This window comes from Acomys russatus, chromosome 1 (genome assembly GCF_903995435.1).
Source record: "Acomys russatus chromosome 1, mAcoRus1.1, whole genome shotgun sequence".
Lineage (NCBI taxonomy): Eukaryota > Metazoa > Chordata > Mammalia > Rodentia > Muridae > Acomys > Acomys russatus.
This window is the reverse complement of record NC_067137.1, coordinates 19,529,859-19,547,713: the sequence shown is the minus strand read 5'-3', so window position 1 is coordinate 19,547,713 and position 17,855 is coordinate 19,529,859. Positions and strand designations below refer to the sequence as shown.

Sequence of the window (17,855 nt, the reverse complement as noted above, 5' to 3'; positions counted from 1 at the left end):
GTAACTAAGACATAGGTTCTCTTGGCTACTGCTATAAAAAAAAGAAAGAAAGAAAGAAAGAAATCCAATCATTTTGAAAGTATTCTTTCTATCTAGCCATGGGAAGATCTCTGACAAAGACCTAGATCTTGATTCTCAATCCTAGAGCAGTAATTTCATACAAGACCAAAACAGGTGAGACATGGGAAATAGTCTGGTCTCCCTTAGATCCTCCAGGACTGAACAGTAAGAGTGGCAGATATGTTCTCTCTCTCTCTCTCTCTCTCTCTCTCTCTCTCTCTCTCCCTCCTTCCCTCCCTCCCTCCCCCCCCCCCCCTCCCTCTGCCCCATCTCCCTCTCTCCTTCCCCACTCCCTCTCCCTTTCCTCAGTTAACTGTCTACACTTTAAACCCTGATTATGAAGGTGAAAGATTTCCCTCAAAGCAGAGCCTCAGAAGTGAGAAAGGAAGCAGAAAGCTTGGAAAAGACTGACCAGATGATTCTTCAGATAGAAAGGACACAAGACAGAAGTGGTCATCAGAGGCCATCAAAGTGTTTTTCATTCTGGGCCACATGTTTAGAGAGCCTGTATTTAACTCTAAAGGTCAAAGTTGAGTCTAGATGACCAGTAAACACTAGGGATAGATAAGATGACAAAGACAAAGTCCCTGTCCTTAAGAAATGGTCAGTCCTGCAGCTGAGACAGGAGGTGAACGTGAAACAAGCAAACATTTAGCAGGCATTATGATAGACAGCAAGCACAGCATGGGAGCTCTCTGGGAAGGGCAGTCTTCTCCACATAGAGGAACAAAGGAGATAGACTTTGAATCTGGCTTTAGAGAAGGAATAGAAAGCAATTAAAGCAAAAATGATAGAATTAGAGAGCACCCTTAGCATGTTGTTATTAGAAAGAAAACCCCAATCATTTTATTTTACCAATAAAGACTCAGGAGCCAGATGCAGGAATGAAGACCTACTAGCTCAGAGAGGCAGAGAAAGGACCCAGCTGATCTTCCTACTCAGCTCATGTCCCAGAAGGAAAAATCCAAAATCCCTTTCTCCGGCTCCAGGCTGCCTTAAATACTCTCATCTCAATGTCCTTCCTTTCTGTTTACTCAGTCAGCTGTCTGCTTGCTCCGCCTCTTGATCAATGATTGACTTTATGACTTTATTTAGCTCTTGGATTAAAGGCGTGTGCTAGGGCTGAGGACACCTCATGTATTTGCTTACAGTAAACAGAAAGCTCTAGGATCAAGGACTGAGCCACACCACGATTAGAAACAGGTTTTCACAATTCACAGTCTCGGGGTTCACAGTGGGAGCAAATATCCCACGATATCAGCAAGAGAACGTAGAAGAAAGGAAGTCCATGCATGCTCCCAGAACGCTGAGGACAGACCATCAAATTCACATTCTCTCTGGTGTCCTGAAGCTGCTGGGCACAAATCATGGCCTGAAGATACCTGTCTTTGTTCACTGGCTCGAAGATCACACAGCTTACTCCACATTGAGTTCCCACTGCCTGAGGTCACCTGGCCATCTCCCTAGTGCGTTAATGAGCACAAGGTAAGTTCTCACAGACAGCTATTAAAATGATTTAAAGGGAAAACTGGAAAAAGAGAAACACAAAACAAAGCAACTAACAACAGCCAAAAAAAAAAAACCCAACCAGAAAGGCTAAACAAGAGGCAAGAGGCGAATGGGAAAAGCCTGCGATCTTGGTGGGAGACACAGGCTCTAGCAGTGCAGCTGTTACTGACCCAAGAACACCTTGCTCTGTCACCCAGCAGGAGGGGCTCTGTGATGGACTCATGCATGGAGTTTGCTGAGCCGTGGTTGCCAAGCCCAGTCAGGTGATTGCCAGGATGGCTAAGAGCACCAGAAAATGACTTGGGTTTCTTTCCTGGCTTCCTATCTATGACCCACCACAACTCTCTATAGAACTTCTTGAAAGTCACTTCCTGCCTCTGGGCCTCCATTTTCTCCTTCCCCCAAATAAAATGCTTCACTGACCTCAAAGCGAATTTGAAGTTGAATACTTCAGTGTCAACCAAAATATGTTCAATTACATCTGAACCATGTTGCCTTTTAATACATGATTTGGGACAAGTTACTTAACCTGTGTTTGAGCCCCAGTCTCCTGTGCAGCACATGAGCTAATACACATAGAGACACTCAGTGCAGTATCTAGAAAGTAAAGGGCACCTGATGTCTCCTTCCTGGCCTTTGAAAGGATCCCTTGAGTTACAACATTTTATTTCCCTCAAAATAATTTCTCAGCATGATAACCCAAGGAATGAGGTTATAGCGAAGATGGAAATCACCAGCGAGTTAGAGGAAGTATTTTTAGTAGCAGGCCCATATTGACTAGGTTAAGGGGCTAAGACTTTCACTGTACCAGTGGATCCTAACCATCCTGCTTAAAAATACTTGAGAGAGGGGCTAGAGAGATGGCTTAGCAGTGAAGAGCACTGTTTGTTCTTCCTGAGGTCCTGAGCTCAATTCCCAGCAACCACATGGTGTCTCAGAACTACCTATAATGAGATCTGGTAGCCCCTTCTTGTGTGCAGGCATACATGAAGGCAGAATACTGTATATGTAATAAATAAATAAATAAATAAGTTTTTAAAAAATACTTGAGGTGTCTAGAGAGATTTCTCAGTGGTTAGAAACATTGGTTATTTGTCCAGAGGACCTGGGTTCAATCCCCAGCACACCCTTGGTGGTTCACAGCTTCTATACCTCCAGATCCAGGGGATCTGAAGCCAGCTTTTGACCTCTGTGAATAGGTCAGTCTCATATGGTACACAGAAACAGATGCAGGAGAACTGCTGTTACATAGAAAATACAAAGAAGTCTTTAAACACACACACACACACATACACACACACACTCGTGCCCTTGAGATCCATTGTCTTAGTTAAGTTTCTATTGCTGTGATTAAAAAAAAAAAAAAAAAAAAAAAAAAAAAAAAAACAAAGCAAAACAAAACAAAAATGTATGACCAAGGCAAACTATAAAAGAATGAATTAGTTGGGTTTATGGTTCCAGAAAATTAGAGTCTCTGATGGTAGAGCAAAGGCATGGTGACAGGTAGCTGGAGCAGCCACTGGGAACTCACATCTTGATCCACAGCAGGAGGCAGAGAGCATACCTTAACCCTCAGAGGCCACCCTCAGTGGTGCACCTCCTCCAGCAAGGCCACACCTCCTAACCTTCCCTAATAGCTCCACCAACTGGGGACCAAAGTATTCAAACACATGAGCCTAAGGGGGCCATTCTCATTCAAACCACGATAGCCATTATCTGGAAATCGCAAACTAGGCATCTAGAAAGAGAGACTTGGGAATCTCAATATACATAGGACAATCCTCCTGCCCCCAAGGCAGTTGTCCCACTGAGGCACATATGGGAAAGAGACCTTGCTCTCTAGAGCTTCCAGCCCCCTCCCCTCCTCCCTACCACCCACTTCCTGCTGCCCAGACATCCATCGACTGTGGTGCTCTTCAGCCAGCCCTGTCTATCTGAGGACTGACCTTATAACACCTGCCTTATGAAAAGCTTGGCTCTTCCTTCCCCCACTTAGAGACTTTTGGCCACCTCTACATTAGTTCAGCTCAAGCCCGGGAAGTCTAAACAGTTCGGTTTTCCTATCTGTAACAGTTTACATCGAAGGTGGATTTGAAAAGATAGAATTAAGGGCAAAAGAGGGCAATCAAATCTCAGGTGGCCACGTTTCCTGGTAGTGTCATTCCCAAGGAATGCCAATATCTACAGGACCTTTACGCCTTTGCTGGCCCCGGGCTTGCTTCTGTTTTCGAGGTGTCCAGACACTGTTGCACACCTGCACCGGGCTGAACTGGAAAGAATGAAGCTTAGCCAGGTGGGTGGATTTCACAGGACTTGGTGGGCAGTGAGTGTGGGGAGACACAGCCTTTTCCAAGAGTTTTCAGTCAAACAGCTCTCTTTATTGGGGGGTGAATAGGGGCTATATAAACCTCCGGCAGTTGGGGGTGAGTGTACATCATTGGCTGGGGCTGAGGTGCTGGGAACACTTCATTTGAGTAGAGAGGAATTCCTGGTGCTAGCTGGACATGTCCTTAGAAGGAAATAGGAAGTTTTAACCTGAAACCTGGCCACCAGGCTATGTGACTACCTCAAGGATGGCAGAGGTGGGAGGGGGGGGAGTCACAAGGCTCCATGTACCCAGGCATGTAGACCAAGAACAGAGAGGAAGCAGTCCTCACTCCTGACAGTCTCAAGATGAGAGTCTCAGAATTTGGATACATCTCAGCCTCCCAGCCTTATTTGTGGCTCACCTTCCCCACATGCTCCACTCCTCTGGTCCATAGTGCTGCTAGAGGGCTGACAAGCCAATCACAGCTCTGGAAAATGTCTACGTGTCTATCACGCCTGACAAAATACCGACTTCAGGCTGGCAATTATCATGAGGTACACACATCCCCAGCTGGAGCCTACCCAGTGTCCCTCCCATGTGACCTCCTTGAAGACTATACTTTGTTCCCACTAGAGCCTCTTGTGTGTTGAAGCAGCCCAGTCCGGTGACTACAGAACCTTCCCTCCAACTTCTCTAGCAACCCCCACTGCTCCGAGCTTCATGCCTTCCCTACTGGAACACTCTTCCTTTCATTTGGAGTTCTGAGTCTAACCCTTCCCCTCACCAGGAGAACTGCAAGGAGCCCACTTCCAGGCTCTAGCACCATGATGCAGTATTAAGTCACCATAGTCTCCAGTCTGTCTTGTTTTCCCAAGCAAGGTCCAGTTACTTGGGAACCAAGAATTGACCCTGTTTCTAGAAGTATCTTGAGATGAAAGCATTGGGTCTTACCTCCTCTCTGACGCGCACACACACATACATGCACACACACACACACACACACACACACACACACACACACACCTGGGGTTTTGATAAGATAGCTGTTCTCCCAATATTGATTCTGCCAATTTAGGAGTGTAGGAGGTTCATAGGCAACAGGAGGCCACAAGGTGCTGGTATGACTATCTGGCATGGACCAAGAAGGCTCTTTGGAGAGCCATGAGTTAGCACAAAATGGTTGACACCCAATATCCAGGGAAGCCAAAAAAGTAAAACAGTGTTGTAATCTGTTATATAACTATTGCTAGGAGCATGTCACTTCTATTTCACTCTGTGTAAATACAGCCTTGAGGTCAGAGGCCTTAGCCTTCACCTTCATCAACCTCCATCGTGCCCTTACCGCTGTAAAGTCTGTGTGCCCATCTGCATGTGTGTCTATGCCTGCCTGTATGCAGTCCATGTGTACCAGTGTGTGCCAGCATGTAGCAGCATATAGCTGGGTCCCTGCTGGCCAATGCCTTTGCCTAGCAGCCTTTGCCAAGAGTGACTAAAGTATGTCTTATCTCCCCCCATAATTCCTCCCAACTCTTCAGTCTCTGGGCCTCCATGACTCTTCTCCTTTCCTGTCATTTGGACCTCACTAGGATTTTTCTATCTCCTACAATTGCTTCTGTGTTTTGAAGTTCCTTTGCAGTGAGACTTCACATCCTTGGTCAGGTTATTCCTAAAGGCATGTGCCACTACGCCCAGCCCCTATTCCTCATTGTTTTGTGTGTGTGTGTGTGTGTGTGTGTGTGTGTGTGTGTTTAACTTGGCAAATTTTAATTTGTTATTTCTGTATAGAAAGGTTACTTGGGTATGGTTTTTTTTTCCCCAAGTGTCTTTATTAGGAAAATCACTCTAAAAGCTCACAAGTTGTTCTTCTGCACACTTAGCCTTAGGCCAGGGACACTGTACAAGAAGAGCAAACTGTGACAGCTTCCTTGGAATTTGCTTATATCACAGAAGGAGTTTTAAGGCAGTTCAATTTGAGGACACAAAATATACACCCATGCCCTTTTCCTAGGCTGCCTTGATGTAAAGGTTTGTGTCATATGGCGTCTTGTAGTGCCATATTCTGTTGATATCCTTAGGAGGCTTGCTCTTTTCTAAATGGAAAGAACGAAGCAGTGGATCCCAGGGAGAGTGGGGGGGGGGGGAAGCTGGGAGGAGTGGAGGGAGGGAAGGCTGCAGTCAGAATGCATTGTATGAGAGAATAGATAGATGGTAGGTAAATAGGTAGGTAGGTAGGTAGGTAGATAGATAGATAGATGAGAAAAAGAAAGAAAAATATATACCATGACACTCAAAAATAAATTGGTCTTTAAAGTGCTCTAAGCTGGTTCTGGTGGCGCAGGCCAGAAGGATTTGCCGAAGGAGGCAGCGGCGGGTGGATCTGGAGTTCCAGGACAGCTTGGGCTACACTTTTAAGACTCCGCACCCGCCATGGCCGACAAAATGGATATGTCTTTGGACAACACCATTAAGCTGAACCGGAGCCAGCGAAGCGGCGGCTGCGGCGGGGGCCAGGGTCGCGGTAGGGCTGGCTCCAAGGGTGGCCGCTGCAGAGCAGTGCAGGCCGCCGCGCAGGTGAACCGAGGTGACAGGCCCATGAGGAACCGGCCCGCCATCGCTCGCGGAGCCGCAGGCGGGGGCGGCAGAAACCAATTGGCACCCTACAGCAGACAGAAACAGCTCCCCGACAAGTGTCAACATGACCTATTCGATAGCGGCTTCGGGGTGGAGCCGGCGTGGAGACCGGTGGGAAGCTACTGAACTCTTTGCTGAATTTGGAACGTTGAAGAAAGCAGGGGTGCACTACGATCGCTCTGGACGAAGTTTAGGGACAGCCGAGGTGCACTTTGAACGAAAGGCCAATGCCCTGAAGGCTATGAAACAGTACAAGGGCATCCCTCTGGATGGCCGTCCTATCAACAACATCCAGCTTGTCACATCACAGATCGATACACAGAGAGACCTGCACAAAGCATAAACAGAGGTGGCATGACAAGAAACCGTGGATCTGGGGGTTTTGGAGGTGGCGGCACCAGGAGAGGATCATGTGGAGGCAGCCGGAGAAGAGGTAGAGGCATAGGCAGGAACTCCAAGCGGCAGCTTTCTGCTAAGGAGCTGGATGCTTATAATGCAAAGATGGACACCAGCTAAACAGCCGGAGCAAATCCTCACACGTAACAGGACCCAGAAGCTTCGGCCATGATCCCTAGAGGGAGGGTTGGCAACTGGACTGTGCAGACAATGGTGGATTTGTTTCTACACCCCGCCCCCTTTTAAAATAGGATCTTAAAAACTCATGTAAAGGCTCCCCCCCCCCCCCTTTTTGTTTTTTGTTTTTTGTTTTTCTGAAACAGGCTGGTTTTGTACTGAGTTATTTTGGGGATAAATTTTACTGGTTGCTGTTGTGGAAAAGGTAGTATTTTCACCTTTGCCATAATAAAATAGAAATGTGTGTAGAACTGGAAAAAATAAATAAATAAAGTGCTCTAAATGCCAACAAATGCCTAAACCATCCAGTAAGAGGCTCCAAACCAATCTGACATGACCTGATATAACCATCCTATCCAGAGGTCTGTGTTTCGTCAGCACTGACTGGCAGTGCTGCCTTCAGGCCACCTCTTATCTCACAAACATATCCAATGGACAGCAATGCACATTAGGGCTTGCTGTCTCATGCCCCAAACAGGAATGCAGAAAACGTAGGACCAGCTGCAGGCAGTGAGACAGATTAGCACTGTGTCTGGCAGGCCCCAGGTGAAACTTAAAAACACAAGTGTAGTCAAGGAGAGTGGATAAAGCATTTGCCTTGCAAACATGGGGATCCGGGTTTGGATCCCCAAAGGCCGAGTAAAAGCCAAGCACACATGGTGGCTGTCTGTAAGCCTGGCACATGGGAGGCAGAGACAGGGACCCCAGAAGAAAGCTGCCTAGCTAGATTTGTAGCACTCAGTGAGATCCAGGTACAGCCAGAGACCATGACTCAAACAAAAAAGAAGCACAACTGAAGAAGACACCTGACATCAACGTCAGGTCTCCATACATGAACCTGTACATAGGCTTGTGCACGCACACACAAGCAAACACATGTACACATGCACAGGAGGGGAAGGAAAGGAAAGGCAGCCAAGGTAAGATCTGTTTTTCTGCTATTACCTCCTGGATAAGGCTTTCTGAGCCCAGCTTGTTTATCCCTGTGACCCAGTCATGAAAGTCTTCATCTGGGAATTCTAAGGATGTCTGCCGTAGAGTTAGTCAGCCTCAGGCATTGACTTTGTCCTCTTCAGGGTATGCAGGGTAACCTGGGACAGGGCAGTGTGAGCAGCTCTAAACAGTGTGGGGTCATTCTTCCCTGTAAAGTGTTGCAGAGGTGACTGACGGGTGGTGCCTGGCCAGGCCATACTGCTCATGCCAGGAGTCCTGTCTAGGGCAGCTGAGCCATCTCACCATCCCACCATTAGGTATCTTAAATATAAACTCATGTCGCCTACAAAAAGGAATGACCTAACTTCTTCCTTTCCTATGTGTACACCTTTTGCTTCTTTTTCCTTCTTGTCATTGTACTTATGACCTGGGACACAATACTGAATGATAAAAAGAATGAGTGCCCTCCTCTCCATCTTGAAATGTTTCCACGTTTCCCCAATTAGTATAATGTTATCTGTGGGTTTGATGAATATAACCTTTGTTATGTCGTGATATTGTGGTGGTTTGAATAAGTAATGCCCCCACAGACTCCTGTGTTTGAATGCTTGGCCCATAGGGAGGGGCACTATTAGGAGGTGTGGCCTTGCTAGAGTAGGTGTGGCCTTGTTGGAGGAAGTGTGTCACTGTGGGGGCCGGCTTTGAGGTCTCCTATGCTCAAGCCATGCCCAGGGTGGAATCCAGTCTCCTGCTGCTTTTCTTCCTCTATTGTGATGGTCATGTGATTCCTTTCTTTTGTATAGCTATTTCCTCCGTTTTGAAACATTCCCTCCTGAAGGTAAAAGGGAAGTTCATAAGTCTCAAGTAGTAAAAAGTTGCAAGTCTCAGAAAGTTCCTGAACCACATGGGATTCATAAGGCCCCTCCCCAAAGTTGTATGAGCAGTAACAGTTGCTGGGGAAACTCTGCAATCAGCTAAGTGTCTGAAGTGGTGAAAAAAATCTCCAGGACATATTTGTTATGAGTGGTCACCCATGCTAGGGTTGGCTTTTCGGTGATCCATGTTCCTGTGCCCGAAGTCCTGTAAGTAATCCCAATAAAGTCAATGGTTCGCTAAACCAGCCCGGCTGAATTGGGTTTTTGATCTGTTATCAGTGCTGTATCTGGGACAATTAGACATTTGTTCATGGCTCTCAAGGAAATGTCACACACTTATCTGTTTATTTAATGTGTTATAATTACTGGATTGCGTGTGTAACCATCTTTGCACCCCTGAAGGAAAACCAACCTGTTTGTGATGTGTGATCTTCTTAAGATGCTCTTGACCTAGATTTGCAAGAATTTCATTATGATTTTGTGTCTATGTTCATCAGGGAAACTAGTCAATTTTTAATGAATTTATTGGTTTTGGTAATTGTGGCTTCATAGAATGAGTTTTGTGACTTAGCTTACCTTTCTATTTTATGGAACAGTTTGAAGAGTATTGATGTTGGCTTTTTTTTTTTTTTTTTTTTAAAGGAGGTGACTTTTGTTGCTCTTTTTCTGACATCTTCGTGTTTGTGTGGTATGCATGTGTATTCACATGTGTATGGATGCATCTCCAGGGGGATGCCTATGCACTCTCTCTCTCTCTCTCTCTCTCTCTCTCTCTCTGTGTGTGTGTGTGTGTGTGTGTGTGTGTGTGTGTGTGTAGGGGCCCAAAGTTGACATCAAGCTTGAGCACAACCTGGGCCACTTGAGAGGACACACTGAGGAGTTGGAAGAGGAGAAAGAGATGAAGAAGAAAGAGGAGGAGGAAGAGATGAGCTACTTCTCGCTGCCCTGTGGCTGGAGACACAGGGGGAGGGGCCACACTCCGAGGATGAGGAAGAGCCTCTGATTAACCTTACTAAACTGACCCCATACATCTTGTGTTCCACTTGCAAAGGTTATTTAACAGGTGCAGCTACCATCTTCATACTTTTTGTAAAAGCTGCATCATAAGACATTATTACTAGAGCAACAGGTGTCCAAAATGCAACATAGTTGTCCACCAGGCCCAGTCTCCGTATAATATAAGATTGGACCAACAATTACATGGCATAGTATACAAATTAATGATCAATCTAGAGGAAAGAGGAAAAAAATGCAAATGCACGATTTCTATAAAGAAAGAGGTCTAGAAGTACCTAAACCTGCTATTCCACGGCTGGTTCCTTCAAGCAAAGGAAAAATTTAAAAAGTCCTAGAGTCAGTGTTTTGTATTCCACCTGAACTTGATATGCTGTTAGTGCTTGCGTTCATTGGTGCTAATAAAGACGCAGGACACTTTAAGCCATTGGAAAGGAAGTCTGTGCATGTTTCAGGAGAAACAACTGCCGGGTATGTAGAAAAATTTCTTAGGAAAAAAGTGAGTCTTGATCTAGCTTATCAGGTAGCTATCATCTGCGGTGATCACTTACTGGAACAGTACCAAGCTCTATGGGAAACCCGACCTGCAATAGGTGATGCAACAAGGCAGGATGGGCTGCTTGTTCTTAATTATGGTCTTGTGGTTTCTCCTTTGAAAATAGCTTGAAGATGCAAGGGTATATGAGGAAGGAAACACAGTAAGGAGGCTTCTGCAGATCTGCATTGCACCAAAGATTCTCACGAAACACAGAGCCACCACTACTTTGTGCTGCTCCAAGCTGGCTTCGGTTTTCAGCACCAGAACCCTAGTATTATATGTACAACTTAAAACAGTAGACTGTATCTGCTACAGTAGAGACTATGTAAAAATACTCAAAACTTGGTGGGGTAGGGTGGCCTAGAAACACTGAATTTTAAAATTCCTTGCGATTCCAAATTTGAGGAAGTTGCTGGTTGTTTCGCATCTTTGAGGTAGGAGTCTGCCCTTCAGGCTGCATAGCTTGGGCAGGTGTCCTTGCATGACAGCTTTGCATTGAATTCAAAGCCAGTCTGTTAAACCATAGGGCACACTCAGCACTAAATCTGCTGGGCACTTACATGTTCCTGTCTGCCCTGAGCTTTATCCTATAGAGCAATGTTACTCAGCTCTGTGACCGGAGACACTATCTCCTGTTAGATATGGCTCTTCTTCACTTCCTTCAACAGGAGGTGCTTCCTAGTGATGGGTTATTTGCAAATATCAATGCCACTGGGACAGGTGTCACAAGGTACTCTCAGTATGACTGTTGATAAGTGGTATTGTTTCTAACAGTAGCAAAAAAATTCAGGTCAGTTACCAGATGTTAAGAGAATCTGTATTGTTTTGTCAGTCACTCAGCTTAACTGGTTCCATGTTTGATGTTTGTTTTCTTGTCACTGGGGAAAGAATCACAGTCTTTGAGAACGTTGCTTTCACAAAGACTTAATTTTAAACATTATTTTGCATAAAATTAGCATTCTGATGCTTTCTTAAAAATACTTTGTAGGCTCTTATTTCACAGCAAAATTTCCAAATCTGTAGAAAAACTTACGTGCATGCAAATGGAAAGTTATTGTTTTATACCATAAGCTTAGGCTGGTAAAATTGAAGGAGAAAAGGGGAAGATTTTCTGTGAAACCCAGAGGGAGATATAAAAACATCAGACTGGCACAAACTTGGAGTATGGCAAGAAGAGAAAATGGGGAGGAGGAGAGAGGGAAGAGAGACTTTTTTAAGTATTAATAATAAACTGCCTGAGGATCCTCTTCCCAATTACTTTAGCTGAGACCAGGCCTGGCTATCTAGTGCTCAAGGAAAGTATGAGACCTTAAATATACCCCAAAACTCTAAGGAAGTAACTAAGCAGGACTTCTTCATCTTAAAATTACAGAAATCTGGCTCGAGCCTGACTTGGATAGCACAGTGTCTTGGGAGTTGAAGGAGCTGTTGAACCCTTCACTGATGTCCAGGATCCAGCTGAAAGGGCCTCTGCTGATCACCACTGCGAGATCTGCTCAGCGTCTATGGGATTCCAGAAAAGCCCCAGAACAAAGAGGTGCCCCACCTAGCTTCCTTGTCTTTTCATTCTTTTCATAAGAGCTCCTGGCTGCTGCTTCATCAGCATGGATGTTTCCTCCCTGATCTAAGCTCCCTTTCCAGACTTTTGTGCCATGTGCTGAGTAGACACTTCTTTTGAGCTTCCAGAAAGTTCCTTTGAAGTCTTGTCTTCTTCCTCAGATGCTTCTCCAAAGAGATCATGACCCACAAATTGAGAACCACTGGGTTACAAGGAGGAAAGAAAAAGGGGGGATGACTTTTTACTTTCAAAAAATAAAAAATAATTTAAAAAACAAATCTTAAAAAAAAAAAATCAGGTTTGATCTTGACCATAGGAATGTAGGGTGGGGGTTACGAGCATAGAATAATGAGAAAAAACATGATTTTTGTGGTTGAACACTCTGAGCTCAAATCTCCAATTCATTAATTACTATGTGACTTGTAATGCATTATTTATTTTCTTTGTGCCTCACTTATGGCTTCTTCAAAAATTCTGGGCATAGCAATAGTAGGTGAGTGATAGATGATAGATAGATAGATAGATAGATAGATAGATAGATAGATAGATGATAGATAGACAGATGATTGATTGATAGATAGTAGATAGATAGATAATAGCACTGTTAAGGTGAAATGAAGTAATACACTGCACTTAAAATAGCATTGGCCCGTAGTAAGCACTGCACGGATGTAACCAGAAAGCGCTGGAGAGTGAGGGAAAAAAAAACCTGCAGAGACCTCAATTGCATATTTAATAATCACCAAGAAAACTTCTCTAAAACACAGATGTCAGAGAAGCCTAGGTTAAATATCTGCATTTCAAGCCACTGCAGGTGACACTGAGGTAAGTATCCCAAGAGAACCCTGGAAGGCGCTCTGCCCTGAGGGTCTTCACATAATGGTGGCAAACTCCCCAGCAGTCAACCCCGCATGAGAAATGTACAATGGTGAAGCCAGAGCGGGAATCTGCTGCAGAGAGAGGTAGGGGCTGTCATCTTCTGTCCTCCTCCTCAAGCATTCCCTTCGCACATCCCTTACCTCTGTCCTGCCCTCTAAGGGAGGAACCAACTGCAAGCTTTTGTGTAGAACAATGGTAAGTTTGATAAAGGTCATTCGATGCTACTAGACTGCCTCTCAGTCTAAAAGAAGTTTCTAGAAGAGCACTTCCCACTCCTCATTTTAAGTTGAGCAGGACTCTACGCTGCATCTTCTGCTTATCTTAAGAAGTCTTGATGCTTTCTGTTGTCCCAAGGTCAAAGTTTGGGGGCAGTGTCTGTGTTCAAGCTTGGGAAATTATTCTGCAGTGCACTGGGAAGATGAGATGGTGCTTTGAGTAACCAGGAAACCTCCAGCTGTGCCCTCCAGCTCATCTGGAACACCACCAGTAGCCCCATATTCCAAACAATAGCAGGCTGGGGACCAAAAATGCTCTTTGTGGACTTGGATCCATCTATGCAGCACGCCATAATGAGGGACATCCAAACTCACACCTAGCAGACTCACTTGATGTCTTAGCCTGCAATATCCTAAGCACTCTGCCTCCTTCCCAGTCACAGGGGGCTGGGGCCATGAGAACTGCCAAGCATAGGAAGACACAGGGCTCTGTGTTCTCTGAGGTTAGTTCTGGACTCCACACTGATGTGCACTCCCAAACAACCACACACACAAGGCTGGTTGGCTGGGTGCAAGGTGTGAGGAGGTGGGATGCGCTTGACTTTCACATTGGAAGGCTTCTCAATGCTCCTTACCATGGGGTTTGAAATTGGAGTAAAGATATCCTATGGGTTTGTTTTATTGAGTCACCAGGAACATCTTCATGCCTTTTTACCTACTTTCTCTTAGCTAATGATCCTGCTTTTTCTCCTCTGGCATTTAATGGAAGAAATAAGGACTTTGGAATCTGACATAATGGTTTGACCATCAGCCTTCCAAGTGCCAACTATACTATCAACATAAGCAAGTCACTTGACTCCTGTTTGCCTCTGCCTCTGTGTTTGACAAGTCTTTGGACAGTCTTTCAAAAAGAGCTCAGAGTTACCAAAATGGAAAACAAATTCATGTGAGCAGGCTTTGGGGTGCAAGAGAGGGGGAAGCCAGACAATTCCTCCCTGGTTGAAGCAGACTAGGGGACAATGAGAGACAATTAAAGAAAGCATTCTTCCCATGGCTCGCTGGCTCTGAGTATATACTACCTCTTGTGGAGAAGCCCACCCCCAGCCCCGCCCCCTCCCCTAATTGTGATGTTTTATCTTCCAGATGGTACATAACTGAGTCAACAATACACTGTTATTTTCTTGCTGTTGAGGGCACCCATGAGTGTGCTATGATGCTGCAACCAGTGCTAACATGACACAGTATTCATGCTAAGACAATATTTTCTCCCTCACTAGTTAATCAAAAGCAACCACCCATGAGATCAAGCTCCCTGCTTGCACAACTTATTTGTGCCCTTAGAACTTAGTGTGCCCATAGTCTTCTCTTTATCAGCACTTTATCTCATGCTATATCCAGTAATGATCTGAGTGCCTGTGCTGTCATCAGACACCTTCAGTTACCCATATCCAACATTCCCCTGCCTAGGAGCTTATTCCGGTGATACTTAAGTAAGTCCTAGGAGCTTGCACCTGGGGCCAACCAATCAGGGCTACAGGTCACAGTGACCAGAACAAAGAAAAAAATTCCTTCCTGCAGTCTGGCCCTGGTCCCTCATTTAGTGGTCCCCCAGACAATCAGCTTAAAGGGAAAGGGCAACTTTCCCGTACCCCTCTAACCTATTATGTAATAGGAAGGCTTGGAACCGGCTTAGAAACACAAGCGCGCACGCGCGCACACACACACACACACACACACACACACACACACACACACGCACACACACACACCTACAGGTTTTTACCTTTAAAAAGCCAGTCCCTAGCACTAGGGACCACCATCTTCCCTCCTCATGAAGGGGCTGACGGTTTAGGCTCTGAGCTTGATTAATAAACAAGATCCTGTGTAATCTGCATCTGGCTGATTCCTGGTGGTCTTTGGGGCTTTCACAACATTGGTATTATGATATGGGAAAGTGAGATATGAGTCCCTCACATACACTCACCCCTTGCCACCTATAGCAGGCAGAAGAGCTGGCTCTAAGGTCATCAGAGCAGGAGAGCTGGCCCTGCTTCTCACCTGCTGCAGGACTCGGGAGAGCAGGGCACCCTGAACCTTGCCTGGCAGCACAGTAGACCTGGCCTTGGATGTGGGGGGTTGCAAGTGAGCCATCCCTAAGGGCATGAGTGTGTGAAGCCAGCCCTGTCTCTTGTCTGTTTGGCAATGACACAGACAAGGGAAAGATACTCTCCTTCCCTCCCTTGTCCCTTGCCATCTACGGCAGGCAGGAGAGCTGGTGCTGGTCTCATGAGAGTGGGAGAACTGGCCATCTCCCTCACTAGCTACAACATTTGGGAGACCCATCCCTGCACCTGCCCTGGACAACAGGGTAGAGCTGGCCCTGGATGTGGGAGGTTGCAAGTAAGCCAGCCCTGAGAGCATGACAGCAGGAGAGCCAGAGAGCAGCTCAGATACCTTTCAGGCCCAGATCCGGAGCTTTGAATAGGCTCACCCCAACATCTATCCCATCAATGAACTGCTGGAGTGCACGAATAAGCCAGTCCTACAGATCCAAAATTACAAGATCTCTATGGCACAGGGCAACAGTAGGATATCCAGGAGGAATCCCAGTGAGGTTCCAGTATTGATAGAGTAGCAGAAGCCAGAGGTCTCCTACCAGACCAACGAGTCATTGCAATGAACATTTGCAAGCAAAGAAGTGTGGACAAAAGGGAATACTGGGGGACATACTGTGACACACTACAGCTTCCACAACGGGATACTTTTTCTCTGTTGGGGGAGATTGCAAGGGCATTGGGCAGATACAAGGGGATGGGAAGATGAGTGGGACTGGGGTGCATAATGTGACATATGCAAAGAACCAATAAAAAGCTTTAAAAAGGAAATTTAAAGCCATCAAATTGGACAGTGATACACAGACATTATATATGTATGTCCCGATTTGTTTCTGTTGCTATGAGAAGACACTCACCAAAGGTAATGTGGAGAGGAGAAGGGTTATTTATTATTATGCTTTACAGTCTAATATGAAGGGTAGTCAGAGCAGAAACTCAAGGCAGGTCTGGAGATGGTAACTGAAACAGAGCCATGAAGAAAGGCTATTTACTGGCTTGCTCCTAATAAGTTGTTCATCTTACTTTTTACACCACAATAGTGGCACCAGTAGGCTTGGCCCTTCCACATCAATAATTGATAAAAAAAAAAATGCAGCCAGGCATGGTGGTACACACCTGTAATCCCAGCACTCAGAGGCAGAGACAGGCAGATCTCTTTAAGTTAGAGGCCAGCCTAGTCTACAGAGTGAGTGCCAGGACAGTGCATGAGTGAAAGTAGGATCTTGGAATTAAATTAGGAACGTCCAGGTGGATCCTAAATGTTATTATATATCTTCATAGGATATAGTTAAATACTTTACTGCACATGAGCCTGGAAAGATACTTCATGGCTAAGAGATTTAATGTGTAACCATGAAGCCCTGAGTTCAGACATGAGCAGCCATGTAACAAGCTGGGCATGGTTTCCCTAATAATTATAGACCCAGTGCTGTCAGGAGTAGAGACAGGAAATTTTCTGGGGCTTGCAATTCAAGTTTTTAAATTTAAAATATTTTAATTATTTTTAATATTAAAAGAAGAAAAGGCAGGAGTTCTGGGTTTGAGGAGAGACCCTATCCTAAAGAAACAAGATGAAGAATGGTAGAGAAACACTCTCAACTTCTTCCTATGTCCTCCACATGTTCATACACACACACACACACACACACACACACACACACACACACACACACACACAAGCAAACATGAATTTACTAAACAAAAGAGACGATTGTGTGACAGTGGATTAGAGCGAGAGAGAAATTTGAGGATGCTACTCTTTGGACTCTGAAGATGAAGAAAGAGACCATTAGTCAAGGAAGGTAAACAGTAATAGTCAGAGATGGAAAGGATAAGAGCACAGATCTCAGGAGCCTGCGAAGAACAAAAGCCTTGCCAACGACCTGATTTGGACAAATGAAGGTCGCTTCAGAGTTCTGGCACCATAAACGTCACAGAATAAGCATGGCTTCCCTCCCTTGATATGATGGCAACTGAGAAGCAGTGATCAGAAGACTTCCACACATCTGATATAAGGCCACAATCTGGGGGACCGCACTCAAAGCCACTGGAACAATTGGCTCCAACTCTGACACTCACTGCTTGCAACTAGTGGAAGCCACCGCAGCACTCAAGGGCACTGTATGTCTTTTTTCTTTATACTGGAACCATCAATAGGTTTTGGCTTTTTTTTTTTCTTTCATTTTTACAGGAATAGTCCATAAATTATACTTAAGTCACTCTAAATTCTTACCATTTCTCTGGCTTTCTCAGAGTCCTGACAGGCTCTAAAAGTAGGAGTCAGCTGTTAAAGACTACTTCTTTTATTCAGACAACATGCAATTTCTTAGGGCAAAAAATTATCACACTCTCATTTCAGAAAAATTATATTTAAACTAGATATGTGAATGCATGAGCCTCCTGGTCTTCTCAAAGGAAATAATACGTACTTTCTCAATGACAGAATGAGATCTAGTACACATGAATACTCAATATCATCTCCTTAGTTTTCCTTTTTTTTTTTTTTTTTTTTTTTTGCATCTATTTATTTTGTGCATAGAGGTATACATGTGGTCAGATGACAGCTTGCAGAAGTCAATTCTCTTGACCATGTCAGTCCTAGGGATCAAAATCAGATTGTCAAGCTTGGTGGCCATTTGTCTATTGAG

General features: G+C 45.1%; 2 pseudogenes; both read left to right on the top strand.

Annotated features, from left to right (window-relative positions):
- Positions 1–6,295: 6,295 nt before the first annotated feature.
- On the top strand, positions 6,296–7,125 carry LOC127208706 (THO complex subunit 4-like; annotated as a pseudogene).
- Positions 7,126–7,687: 562 nt separating this feature from the next.
- LOC127196649 (polycomb group RING finger protein 6-like) lies at positions 7,688–10,570 on the top strand (annotated as a pseudogene).
- Positions 10,571–17,855: the final 7,285 nt, after the last annotated feature.